Source organism: Piliocolobus tephrosceles, chromosome 18, assembly GCF_002776525.5.
Source record: "Piliocolobus tephrosceles isolate RC106 chromosome 18, ASM277652v3, whole genome shotgun sequence".
Lineage (NCBI taxonomy): Eukaryota > Metazoa > Chordata > Mammalia > Primates > Cercopithecidae > Piliocolobus > Piliocolobus tephrosceles.
Genome location: NC_045451.1, coordinates 5,309,587 through 5,323,431, shown reverse-complemented (window position 1 = coordinate 5,323,431; position 13,845 = coordinate 5,309,587).

The window sequence follows — 13,845 nt, the reverse complement described above, 5'->3', positions numbered from 1 at the left end:
GAAAGAAAGAAAGAAAGAAAGAAAGAAAGAAAGAAAGAAAGAAAGAAAGAAAGAAAGAAAGAAAGAAAGAAAGAAAGAAAGAAAGAAAGAAAGACATTGGTTTGGTCCAGAAAGGCGGAACAACTCAAAGACTCAAAGCGGGGCTGGGGACTTCCAGGCTATAGGTGAATTTTAACATTTTCTGGTTGGTGATTGGTTGACTTTGTCTAAAGACCTGGGATAGATAGAAAGGGAATGTTCAGGTTAAGATAAAGATTGTGGACACCAAAGTTCTTTTGAAGTCTTATAGTGGCTGCCCTTAGAAATAATAAGTGACAAATGTTTCCTATTCAGATCTTAATCTCTTTAGGATTGGGAGGGTCTGGAAGAAAAAGATCTAGCTGTGTAGAAATTCTTTACAGATGCAAATTTTCCCCCACAAGGAACAGCTTTGCAGGGCCTTTTCAAAATATGGCAAAGAAATATGTCTTGGGGTAAAATACTTTCATTTTCTTCTTTGTCTCATAATGTTATGCCAGAGTCATTTTGGAAAGTAAATCACAATATATAGGGTTAAATAAAACCCATCTGATGAGAATTTATGATTTGTAGAGCATGACTCCTCAGACCCCTTAGATAGGAATTTGGGCAAGATAAAAAAAATCAGAGTTTAGTCCTCATATGGCAGTGAGGGAGATCTGATCTAGCCAAACCCCATCTTGCCTTTGGCCTTCAAATCACCCTTGATTATTCCTGGACTTGGGTCAAACTAACTTTGGGAGACACGGAGTTTATAGTTTAGATGGTAATAGCCTTTCCCTAAACTCAGTCACCTTTGTAAAGCTAATGCAAAGCTATCAGGCTAGGAGGATGAGAGGAGCCTGAATTCCACTAAGGTGTGGATATAAACATTACAAACCACTATTCCAGAGGTCACAGGATATGCAACTTCCCCAGTTACTCCTGCGGATAACATCACTATTGTAGAACCCAAGAGCGGCCTTGTGAGATACCTCTTCAGGCTTTTTTTTTTTTGCATGTTTGATGACTGAAGGCTCCACCTGGACCCACCAACTGCTCCTGTGGCCCTATCCAGAAGTGACTTATGGTGCATGAAGACCATTTCCCATGGCCCTGGGATTGCACCCCCAACCAGTCAGCAGCAAGCACCCATTGCCTAGCCACCGCCACCATTCTTCCCCCAAACTCTCCTTGAAAAACTCTAGCCTCCGAATTTTTGGAGAGGCTGATTCAAATAATAAAACTAGTCTTCCATTTAGCTGGCTCTACGTGTGTAAAGCTCTTTCTCTCCTGCAGTTCCCCTGCCTTGCTAGATGGGCTCTGTCTGGGCACCAAGCAAGGAGAACCCACTGGGTGGTTACAAGTCCTCCCCTGGTACAAGGTGAGGCTCCATCAATTGCTGCAATGGTGTATTTCAGCAAGCCCCACAGGATGACAGTCTCAGTGGCTGTGGTTTTCTAAACAGAGTGGGGAATTATTGGTGCCCCCAATCTTACCCCTAAAGGCAGCCGGTGTTAAGTTTCTTATGATTCCTTAAACCCCTTCCACACTGTGCTCCTCTAAGCACACATGAATCTATCCATTTATTTTTTAATGGCCCAAGAGGGACCCTGCATGCCCAGAGCTCTGCATCTCACTTTTCCTATAACTACATGTTGGAGAGCTTGTTGTACAGGCCTACAGGTAACAGCTACATCCTAGTCCTTCAGGTGCATAAAACGCCATTCACCCACCACAAGCTCTGTACTAGTGAAGACATGGTTGGTTCAGACTTTGTGTGCTGTTACAGACACAGCTGCAGCAAGTACCCTTACCTCGTCTACAGCACATGCTGCCTGCAGAGTTTGCTTCTGGTCTTTTTAATGCATATGATTCTGCTAGGAGAGTATCAGCTCGATAGGAATTCCCTGACTTTGATAGCAGATCATTGTTACTAACACTCTGGCTAATGGTAACCCTTAGATGTGTGCAGCATCTTACACCAGACCAAGCACACACACATCTACCTTCTATTCAAACCTCACAACACCCTGCCAGCCAGAGGATTTCCCTCCCTCCTGGCCACGTATTGGAACCCATGGGTGGGGGACTTTAAACATCCCCGTATTTGTTACCAGTGGCAGGTATCTGAGTTACCACGAGTTACTGGTGGTATATTCGGATCGGTCTGCAGCAACTTCAGCCCTTGCCACCTCGGAAGAAAGAATTTGACTGAGGGGCATAAAACAGAAAAAGAGACTGAGAAAAGTTTCAGAGCAGGAGTGGAAGATTATTATTGTTATTGTTATTAATATGATTTTGAGATGGAGTCTCCCACTGTGGCCCAGGCTGGAGTGCAGTGGCATGATCTCAGCTCACTGCAACCTCTTTCAGAACAGGAAAGAAATAAGATTCACTTGGAAGGGACCCAAGTGAGCACCTGAGGGTCAAAGAGCAAGAGCCCTGTTCAACTGTGATCCTAGGACTTCATAGGCCCACCTCTTTCCCATGATTCTCCCCTCAGGGTGGGCTTCTCACATGTGCAGCGCCCTCTTTATTTACGCTGAGGAAGTGAGCACGCACAGTGCATTTAGGAAGTCATATGCATGCCTATCTGAGGCTTTCTTCCCTTTCCCGTGGAGTGCCCCTGGAAGGTCAGACTTCGCCATTTTGTCTCTTAACGTGCACGCCCAGGAAGTCTTTTCTCCCTGGCTCTGCATTCAGTGAACACTTTAATGCCAACAGCTGTGGGTCATCAGGAGACTGTCACTCCTTGGTGCGCTGGCACCAGCTACTAAATTATCATTTTTAGAGAGGCAGTGTGATAGTTGTCGAACCATCACCTGGGATTCCTAGTGGATGGGAGGAGAGCCCTCTTCTGCCCTGCTCATGCCTGTCTAACTACCTGTACCGTATTCCGGCCATACCCCACAGCAGTTACACCAGAGCTCTGAGGATGGGACCCAGGTCTTAATGCTGCCTTTAAAACCCTGGGTGATTGCAGAGGGCAGCCAAGGTTGAGAACCTCAAAGCCATTCTGGAAATGTGAGCAGAGAGGCCCGACAGGAGGCGGTGGTCTGACTACACCTCAGCACATATGGAGAGTAAAGGTAAGACACTCCTGGAAGTGTCTGTCCATTTACGAAACCAAGACAGACTCAGCATCTGCACCCACTGCAAGTTCTCAGCACCTTTTTCCTCTTAGCTACAGCATTCTGACTCTCCCACCTGTGAAGTCCTAATAAGGGAAAGGAAGTCAGGCTGGTAGGAATGGGGGAAAGCAAAAAGAAAAAGCAGACAAGCTGTAAGTCTGCCTTTCTTTGTGGTCCAGGACACATAGCCCTCATGTACAAATAACTCACAATCTTCCTGCAACTGGCTTATCCTCAAACACCTTGACTGATAGAAAAATGCAAGTTAACTCACTGCAACCTAGGTAGCCCTCTCCAGCACAAGCACCATCCTATAAAACGCCCTGCAAGCCTGCATCTCCTAGCAGCCAGCTCCTCTCTTGCTAATCTTCATGTCAACATATTTTCCTACTTTTTCTAATAAGCCTGCCTTTCTTTACCTACAAATGTCTTGGTAAATTCTTTTTACCACCCACACCACTGGCCCCAGATAGTTGCTATCCACATCACCACCCCCATCTCTCCACTGAAAATATCCCAAAAGAGGCCACCAAGGCCAGATCACATGCCCACCTCCCAGCCACAGCCATGTGGACTGACCCTCCTGTGACATCAAGTGGGTGGCCCCCACCCTTCCTCCTGAGGTGTGTCCCCAGCCTATGGGACACCAGCTGCCTTGGCTTTCTTCTGTCTTTAGTTGTTCCTCCACATATTCCCATTCATGCCCCTCTCCTTACATCTTGTGATCCCAGGATTCTGTCCTCACTGTTACACTCTCCAGGGACCTGGTTCACTCCATGGCTCTAATGATCACTTATATGCAAACAATTTCAAAGTCTATATTTCCAATGCAAACCTCTTTGCCTGAGCTCGCTCAAGCTGGTCATCTCTACATCAGTGCCTAGTTAGCACCAACATTCATCAGCAAATGCCCGAGTTCTGACTCTTACCATGTTCTCCCTCGATTACTGCAATAAACTTCCTAGCTAGTTTGCACATCTCTGGACAGGCTCCTGCAAACCTGATCTCTTCTTACAATGCAGCCTGAGTGCTCTTTCAAGATGTAATATTTCCATCTCCCAGATTTATAACCACGACGACTCCTCCAAAACTTTCAGAGGATGATTCACTTGTTTTGGCTTAACCTGCAAGCCTCACTCCTCTCTAACTTCACGATTGCCAGGACCCTTTCGTTCCCACTACAGCGAATGGCTTACCCTTCTCCCAGGCCTTTGTGCTCTTTCCTCTTGGCCAGAAATGCGTTTCAAGGTGGCATAGCTCTAAAGCCCACCTCCACTGCTCCCCCTTTCCTCATGTCCATGGAGCTTCCACGCAGCTGTCATCTCACATTTACTTGGCTGTACCACCTCCCTCCCAGACCATCAACTCCTTCAGGGCCATTCTGGTCTTATTTCATTTTTTTTTTTTTCAGCCCCAGCACCTGAGAAAATATTAGAAGAGCTTCTGAGATCCTGAAATGTGTTTATATGTTATTTATTTTTGTGCTAGTTCAGCCAAAAGAAGTGCAGTGTTTCTTCTTACATGAAATTAACTAGATACTTTTGTTAGTTTTGTGGCCAGAACAATAGTTGTTTACAGAAGGAACAAATATGAAAAGGATCTACAGGTCCAAAGTCACCTGCTTCCTGCACACACCTCTCTGTATTGTCTGGGTCCTGTATTAGTATCTTTCTCATTAATTGAAATTATAAATAAGATGTCAGAAATAAATATGTAGGCACACACAAGGCATTGCCAGTAAAATGTTAATCAATGGCCAGATACAAAGAGGTTGGGGAAGGCTTTAAAATTCCTGGCTTGGAGTGCAATGAAATTTCATCGGCCCCTTGGGCCTGCTGGGACCAGTGCAAAGCTGATGGGATGTGCTGCCTGAGGCTGCCAGGAAAGTGTTAGCAACGGGTGAGGCTGCAGTTGTGCCTCAGAGAATGGGTAGGGTTTTGGAACCTGGAAATGTGGATGCAACAGCAGATTCAGAAACTGGAAAATTCAACAGCAGGTAGGCAAATGGTCGGATGTACATGCAACTTCCCAGAGACATGTCGACGGTATGAAGGTGCCTGACACTGCACAACTCCATCTCATGTGTTGACTCCCTGAGGGCAGAGAGGGCTGAGTAGCACCTGCAATGGGTCCCCAAAGTCAATCTATGCAGGACCTACTGGGGGTCCACAGGCAGAATAGGCCTGAAAATGCCTTTGAGGTGCTCCTGGTAGATGGTGCCAGCCCGGATGATGGTCCCCAAACCACGGTGCATCTTCAATGACCGTGGTTCCCAAATCCATGGAGCCTTGGCCCTTCCTTTGTCAGATTTAGTTTGGGCACCCCCAGCAGAATACAGTTCCTGAATCTGGTTTCAGTTTGAGGAAGCCAGGGTTGGGGTTGGAGCTCTCTGCATGGAGTTTGGGGAACACAGCCCATTTCTCTGCCAGGAAAGCAGTGGAAGTGGCACAGCTAGGCTCGGTGAGGAGAGCCTTGGTTTTATTCAAATCACAAAGAGAGAGCTGCCTTTGCCTCCCTGCCAGCAGGGCCCAGGCTCTTTAACCCTGGTCTTGGGGCATTCCGTGACTGTCCAGAGAGATGACACTCACCATTCCATTACTTCTCTTCATTGTGACAGAGTCTGAACCTGGGAGGAAATGATGAACCTGCGATCTTCACAACTTCTCCAGATTAATCGGATCAAAGCCTGCCTCACGGTGAAATTGGCTCTTCAGGAAGTGTTTGCTCAGCTTCTTGTAGAGGACGCAGTTCCTGCAGGCTCTGTGTATCATCTGACAACCACAAACAAATTCTTTGCTCTTGTTTTTCACCTTCCTTCCCGGATCCCTAATCCTGGTCATTAATCTTTGTCTTTCAAATGTTTTCCTAGACAGTGGGAGATGGAATGAATCCTAGTGTGGCCTGCCTGCATTCTGAGAAAGTCAGAGATAACATGGCCATGAGACCAGGGGAGGAGCACTTGGGGTCAGGCGCTGGGACCTGCTGCCTAGAATCACCTGGATTCCAAACCCAGGCCATGAACTTCCAGCCAGCCTGGTGTGAGGGGGATGCAGAGTAGGTGAGCCCCAAAGTGGGGCTTAGCCTGTGAGGATTCTTGGCTTTGCCCAGGAAAGAATTCAAGGACAAGCCAGAGGAAATAGCTTAACTGAAGCAGCAGTGTGACAGCTTTGTGACTGTTCCTGCAGAGGCAGAGAGTAGCAGTTCAAGGCAGTTCTGCAGTCATATTTACACCTACTTTTAATTACATGTGGACTAAGAGGCAGTTTATGCAGACATTTCTAGGTAAAAGGCAGTAACTTTGGAGTTGTCAGGTCATTGCCATGGTAAAAGGCAGTAACTCCCGGGTATTGCCATGGCAATGTTAAACTGGCATGGCACACTGGTGGGTATGTCTTATGGAAAGCTGCTTCAGCCCCATCCCTGTTTTAGCTAGTCCTCAACTTGGTCCAGTGTCTAAGACCTGCCCTACATGTTGAGTCCCAACTCCCACCTCAAGAGCACCACAACAGAGAGCAGAGAGCTGCAGCCAAAACCCAGGTTCCATGGGACTGGCTCATTCATGCTGGGCAGACAGTCCCCCAACAGGCCCCCCAAAGTACTCCATGTCCTTCTCAACCCCTGTATGTCACAACTCTTATTTTAATTAGGCATAAAAATTACATAATGCAGAAATTACATAATGTGATTACTTAATGACATTAGCCTTTGGGGTTGGAGTATTCTGATTTGCTAAGTAAAACCACCAGAGAATTATCTACAGAAAAATACCTGCTTTAGAACAAGTGAAGCATCCAGCACAGTTCTCATAAATATTGGTTGCATGAATATGTTTTGGGTAAAATACTAAATAAATCATATAACACATCATATTTCACATACTATGGAAAGCTCGGAAAATAAAGGGAGAAAACTCCTCATAACCTCACCATTATGACCCAACTGTTACGGTTTTATGGTTTCTCTTTTACTTTTTACATACAAAAGTAAACAGTTCTCCTTGTTGTGTTCTGGTGATCTTGCAGTTTGATTTTCTTCAACTTAAATTTACACCATGACCAGCTTCCCATGTTGCCCATATAATCCACATAATTATTGTGTTAATGACTGAATATGTTTCAGATTTCATGGTGAAAATGTTTCATTGTGAACTTATATTTCTTCAACATTGGGTATTTATGTTGCTTATAATTTTTGCCATTTTTACATAATGCTGTGATGAACATCTTACTCCATATAGCTTGGTTAATAATATTAACAATTTGATGCAGCTAAAGAAAATCTGAGTTTCATGATTCTTATCTTCATGATACTAAGCACTTAGGCTTAGCACTGAGGAGAGAAAAAGACATTTCAAATGATAGTCAATCCAATAAAAGCCTTCATGTGTTTAATCCTATAATATAGCAAAACTTCATTAAATCAGATTAACTGGGGGAAGGTAAGGCTCAGTTAGTGGATCTAATTAAGCAAATTTTATTTTATTACTTCTAATTACGCAGAAATGCATGTTTGTGTTTTAGTTTTTCCAAGTGAAACTCCTTCAAGATTTGCAAATACTATTTAATTTGTGAGAAACACTGACAATGTTAAGTTGACCACAATGGGCACTGATAATGCACTTACAACGTAGTTAATATAATCCAGTGGCAAGGTGATTTTAAAATCTGGACAACATCTTGGCCAGCTGACAGGTGACTTTGCATGGCTAGGAAGAAGTGGGACGAAGCAAGGCATTGCCGGAGGTTTGTCTAAGGAGCAAGCTCATATTTTCCTGCTTCCGCTATGTAGGTGACTTGCTTGCCACAGACAGGCTGGGGTTTCTTCTCCACAGATGTGATCCAGGCTCTTGGGCTGGGAGAACTGCATGGCTGAGAGCTGGAGCACGCTCGGAGGAGAGGGGAGAAAGGCCGACAGCAGTGCCCAGCACAGAGCAGGTGCTCCATAAACATGTATTGAATTAATTATTGATGAATTAGTATGTATTTAATTGGATAGGGAGGCTGTGATAGTTTGCCTCTTTGCCTACTTGGCCAGGCCGTGGTACGCAGTTACTGAATTAAATGCTAACCTAAGTGTTGCCATGGGGTCTTTTGTAGATGTGGTGAACACCTACCATCAATAAGACAGATTACCCTTGATAATATGGATGGAATCAACTGAAAGTCTTAATAGCAAAAACTGAAATTTCCCAGAAAAGAGGAAATTCTGCTTCAAGACTGCAACATTCCCTCCGGCCTGAGTCTCCAGGTGCTGGCCTGCCCTGCTGAATTCATACCTGACAGCTCCTGTGGTGGTCAGAGCCTATCTCCTCCTGGCTCTGCTCCTCTGGAGAACCCTGGCTCATTCAGAGGGCCTCAGCTTTCCTCCAAGTTGCTCCTGGAACTCTAACACTAAGCCCAAGTCCTCCAGGCAACAGACTGAAAAATGCTTTTTTGGGGAACCTGACCAGCTCAAGAGGAAATTTCCTAAATACAGGTAGCGGTGCTAGTGGTTCCCCCGTTACACAGCTCAGCAGATCACCCCACGAGAACCCTACACCCACCAAACCCATATAAACCCCCACATCTTTAATCAGCTTCTTTGTCCCAGTTACCAACTATGAAGAAGAAGGAGATCCAGGAACACTCAGGGAATAACAGTAAAAGGGCTCCTGGCTATGAAAAGATAATGGCAAAATGAAAAACTCAATAGAAGAATTAGAAGATAAAGATATGGAAATCTCCAGAACATAGAGCAAAAAGAGAACAGAAAAGAGGAGAGAAAAGATAAGACAAAAGTAGATAGTTCCAGAAAGCCTAATATCCTTTTTAAAAACATAAAAATAATATCTGAAACAGAAGAAATAATCAAAAAAGTAATTCAAGAAAACTTCTCAAGAAGTAAAAGGCATGAGTTTCCTGATAGAAAGACTCACTAAGAACCCAATATAATGAATGGAATTTTATAGCATGGTGAAGGTTCAGAACATTGTACCCAAAAAAATACTACAAATGTCCAGAAAGAAAAGCATAAGTGACATCTAACAAGCAGAAATCAAAATTTCTTCACTAGGCAATGGCAGGAACTCAGAGGCAATGGTGCCTAATTTCTTCATTATTCTAAAGGAAAAATAAATTTTCAGCTTACACATCTATGTCCAGCCAAATAGATTGCATTAGAGCAGATTCAAGGCATTTCAGAGAGTCAAGGTCTAAAATAAATGAACTCCCAGGCTCCCTTTCTCAGACAGCCACTGAATTGTGCTCCACCAAACCAAGAAGGCAAAGCTATGGAATACAGAAAGGAAGTGAGAGGAGGAGAATGTGTGTCACAGTAGTGAAGGGCCATCTCGGAATCTAGCTGCTCACTTGGCCTAGAGGGTGACCCTCAGATGGAGCAGGGTAGCAGGACCTGAGAGACATCTTCAGGATAGCAGGTCTGGTGGCTGAATGTCTTGACAGGAGATTCAGACAAATGGAAAGTAGTTTGAGGTTGAATTCATAACAAAACATGAAAACCAAGCAAACAAAAAAGACAGTTAGGAAGTGCAGGGAAAACAAAACTTTGCAGAGCAAATGCATGGCTCAGCTGTGAATAATCTTTAGTCATAATGATATAAACTTTGAACACTGACATAAGCAAAATGATGGTGGAACAACATTGGGGAGCTGTGTGAAGGTGGTGGGGATGGAGGTGGAAGAGGGCAGGAGGAGAGTTCAGCAAACCCTTGTCTCCATCACAAGTGAGTAAATAATGCCTGATGTTGCAAGGTGAAGGGTGGCAGCGGCAATTGAGCATGGGTTTTAAAGACAGAGAGGTAAATACTCAAATCTCAGCTCCCAGTAAAGTGGCTACTTCCTTGCGGGGGAAATGAGGGACAGGAGGACTGGGAGTCACTGGATTTTTTTGTAACAATCTTTGCAGAGCTTTTTGAATGTTTAAACTATGTGCATACATAACTTTGGTGACAATAAAAACTAGAACACAAAACAAAACATGAAAACCTTAAGATTTAGCCCAGCCTATGTCCAAATGATCTCAAAAAAGTCTAAATAAATATTCGTGACTTCTTGCTGTCATAAAACCACTGCACCATTGAGTAGTTCCAGCATGTCACCATTTCGTTAAAATCTTACCACTTTGGAGGCACAGATGAAATTGTAGAACTTGAGGAGCGTCCCAGTTGGGGGTGTGCCCTGCTCTAGGATAAGGCAATGTTTCTATTTCCTGTACAGTGAGACTACCCATGATATTACCTAAGGGATACTCTTCTGTCCCCTATTCTAGAATGCTCTTTACCTTTCCTCTAGTTGCTTGGTGAGAGCTACGCTACGCTGAGCCTGATGACTTATCAGTGCTGACCATGGGTGGGGCTCAAGCACCAAGGTCTGTAGTCACAAGTTTATCAACACCTGTGGGCAGGTGTTAACCCCAATGAGATGACAGACCTTACAAGCTGAAGGTGGCAGAGAACTCTGAGGGAAAAAGGCAAATTTTGTTTAGGAAAATAAATTTATCCTGGTGTTCTCAATACCCTTCCTCCACACCCAGTGTATCAGTCTGTTGTCATGCTGCTAATAAAGACATGCGTAAGCCCAGGTAAATTTATGAAGAAAAGAGATTTAATGAACTTACAGCTCCACATGGCTGGAGAAGCCTCAAATTATGGCAAAAGGTGAAGGAAGAGCAAAGGGACATCTTACATGGCAGCAGGCAAAACAGTGTGTTCAGGGGAACTCCCGTTTATGAAACCATCAGATCTCATAATACATATTCACTACCATGACAACAGTGTGGGGGAAACTGCCTGCATGATTCAATTATATCCACCTGGCCCCACCCTTGACGTGTGGGAATTATTACAATTCAAAGTAAGACTTGGGTGGGGACACAGCCAAACCATATCACCCGGTCATGTGACGTGGGTGGTCATATGTCGGAAGGTGGATGGAACTATGAGACAATCGTATTGAGCAGACTGTTTTTGTGTGTATGTGTGTGCACCTGTGGGATCACTCATGGCCCATGGGCTGGGTCTTTGGGAACAAGGACCAGCATCTCTGAAAAGGAGACATTTTCACCACCTCCTTTTCCAGGTGGACAGGCTGAAGAGAATTGCTGGCCAGCAGCAGAGCCGATACTTGGTACTCAAAGTCAGATCTATCTGACTCCTATGCTCATGGTCTTTCAACTATTCTTGAAAAATTTTAGAGGCCCGGTGATAATTTCATGTGCCAACTTGACTGACCCATAGGGTGCCCACATATCTGGCTATACATTAATTGTTTTTCCTTGCTTTGATTTTTTTTTTTTTTTTGGAACTAATTAAACTCTAGACTTTATTTGAATTTGATTAGTTTTCCACTTATGTTTTTTTTTTCTTCTTTTTCTGGGATCCAATCCATGATGCCACACTGCACTTAGCATATATAGATTTTTGAGGAAGGTGATTAAGCACTGGGCTTTTCATGGTTTTGCTTTAAAAAAATCGAATTTGCTTAAACAGAAGGAAGGAAATTGTACAAAAATCAACACACTTTGTTGAAACTTTGTTTTTGTATAACAAATAAAACTTAACCAAATAAACTTACAGATTTACTCAGATTTTACAGGTCTGACTGTTCCTAATCTTAAGACTCAGATTTTACAGGTCTGATAATTACAACACACACACACACACACACACACTCCTCTTGACAGAATATAAAGTGCAAGATTAGAACAAAGGGAAACTAGGTGAGCGATTAGTGCTGACTGCCTGCTGTCCACTCAGACCGCAGCCAGCCACCGAAAGCCTCCCTCCCCTGGAGATGGATTTGCCCCAGGGCCTTCCCAGCATCAAGTCTGCTACTCACAAGCAGAGTGGCAGGCCGGGGCCTGGAGGTCACCCTCACAAACTGGGGCTTGCCCGAGACTCATGAGGGAGGCACTGGTAGAGCAGGGGCCAGAAGGCAGGTCTCCCCATGTGCCTGGGGTCTCACTCCATGAGCTGGCTTCAGGCACACAGCGTACACCCAGGCACTGGCTTCCAGGACGAACCTGGAGCATGTCAGACTCATGCTGTGAGAGGAAAAGGGACAAATCCTAACACCATGAGAAAATGTAGGAAAGAAAAATGCTTCCAGACTATCGCTAACCTAATATTTTCTTATTTCTCAAACTTGGAACACCTTTGCCCATTTTCAGATCTCTGGGCATGTTCTCAAGAAATCCTGCTACTTCCAGTGATTAAAAGCCCCCTGGGAGAGCACTCTTGGGCACTTAGGATTCCAATTTCTTTATTACGGTCTCATGTTTCCCAACTGGAAATACCACAGTTAATGTATCTATGTTTAAAATCCAGCACTCGAAGTATTTGCTAATGTTTCACTTAATCTTGCATTTCTCTGGCACCTGTAGAAATTAGGAGCCTGGGGAAAATAGTGATTAGCAAGCATTTATAGCTGATAGCACCCTGTAATTGCAAAAGGAACTTTTAAAGGCTTTTAAGCCATTCATTTCCCAATCCCTTTCCTGTGAGAAGGTGGCTCTATTCCAGAAAGTTTGTTAGGCCGTTCCAAAAAGTTATAGCACATATGTGCGGGAGACAGAATCCTCGCAGTTCTCAAGCCCAAGTTTGTCTGCTCCTGTAAAGCTTATGGGGGCGCTTCCTCAGCACAGAGCTGGGTTATAATCCTGGAATCAAGTGGTTGCCCTCTGCAAACTTCCACCGCATTAGCGCCCAAAAAAGGGGGAACCGTTCACCCTAGCGAACGTCAGTACCTAGAATGCACAAATCACTTGGATGATTTTTCTCTGACATGGTAAATCCCAGCTTCCTCAAGCTTTTTCATGTCATTCCATCGCATCAGCATAATACTCTTTAGGAGACCATCTTTTTTAAGCAATAAAATGTAAAGTGCAGGAACTATGAGTTTCAGTCTTTTGTTGTGCAATCTAAAAAGCTGACGGTCTGAGGGGTGCAGGGCCAGGCCCCAGAAAGGGCACAACTTCAGTGAAATTGCTCCTCAGTTTCCCCTGTTTTTTAAAGAGGAGGTGGCACCTAACATAAAATAATGCATTACTTGGCCGGGGTGCAGTGGCTCACACCTGTAATCTCAGCACTTTGGGAGGCCAAGACGGGTGGATCTGAGGTCAGAAGTTCAAGACCAGCCTGGACAATGTGGTGAAACCCCATCTCTACTAAGAATACAAAAATTAGCTGGGCGTGGTAGCACGCACGCACCTGTAGCCCCAGCTACTCAGGGGGCTGAGGCAGGAGGATTGCTCGAACCTGGGAGGCAGAGGTTTCTGCAAGCTGAGACTACACCACTGTACTCCAGCCTGGGCAACAGAGTGAGAAAGAAAGAAAAGAAAGAAAAAAAAGAAAAGAAAGAAAGGAAGGAAGGAAGGAAAAGGAAAGAAGGAAAGAGAGAAAGAAAGAGAAAGGAAGGAAGGAGAAAGAAAGAAAGAAAAGAAAGAAAGAAAGAAGGAAGGAAGGAAGGAAAGGAAAGAAGGAAAGAAAGAGAAAGGAAGGAAGGAGAGAGAAAGAAGGAAGGAAGGAAGGAAGGAGGAAAGCAGGAAAGGAAGAAAGGGAAAGAAAGAAAGGAAGGAAGGAAGGAAGGAAGGAAGGAAAAGGAAAGAAGGAAAGAGAGAAAGAAAGAGAAAGGAAGGAAGGAGAAAGAAAGAAAGAAGGAAGGAAGGAAGGAAGGAAGGAAGGAAGGAAGGAAGGAGGAAAGCAGGAAAGGAAGAAAGG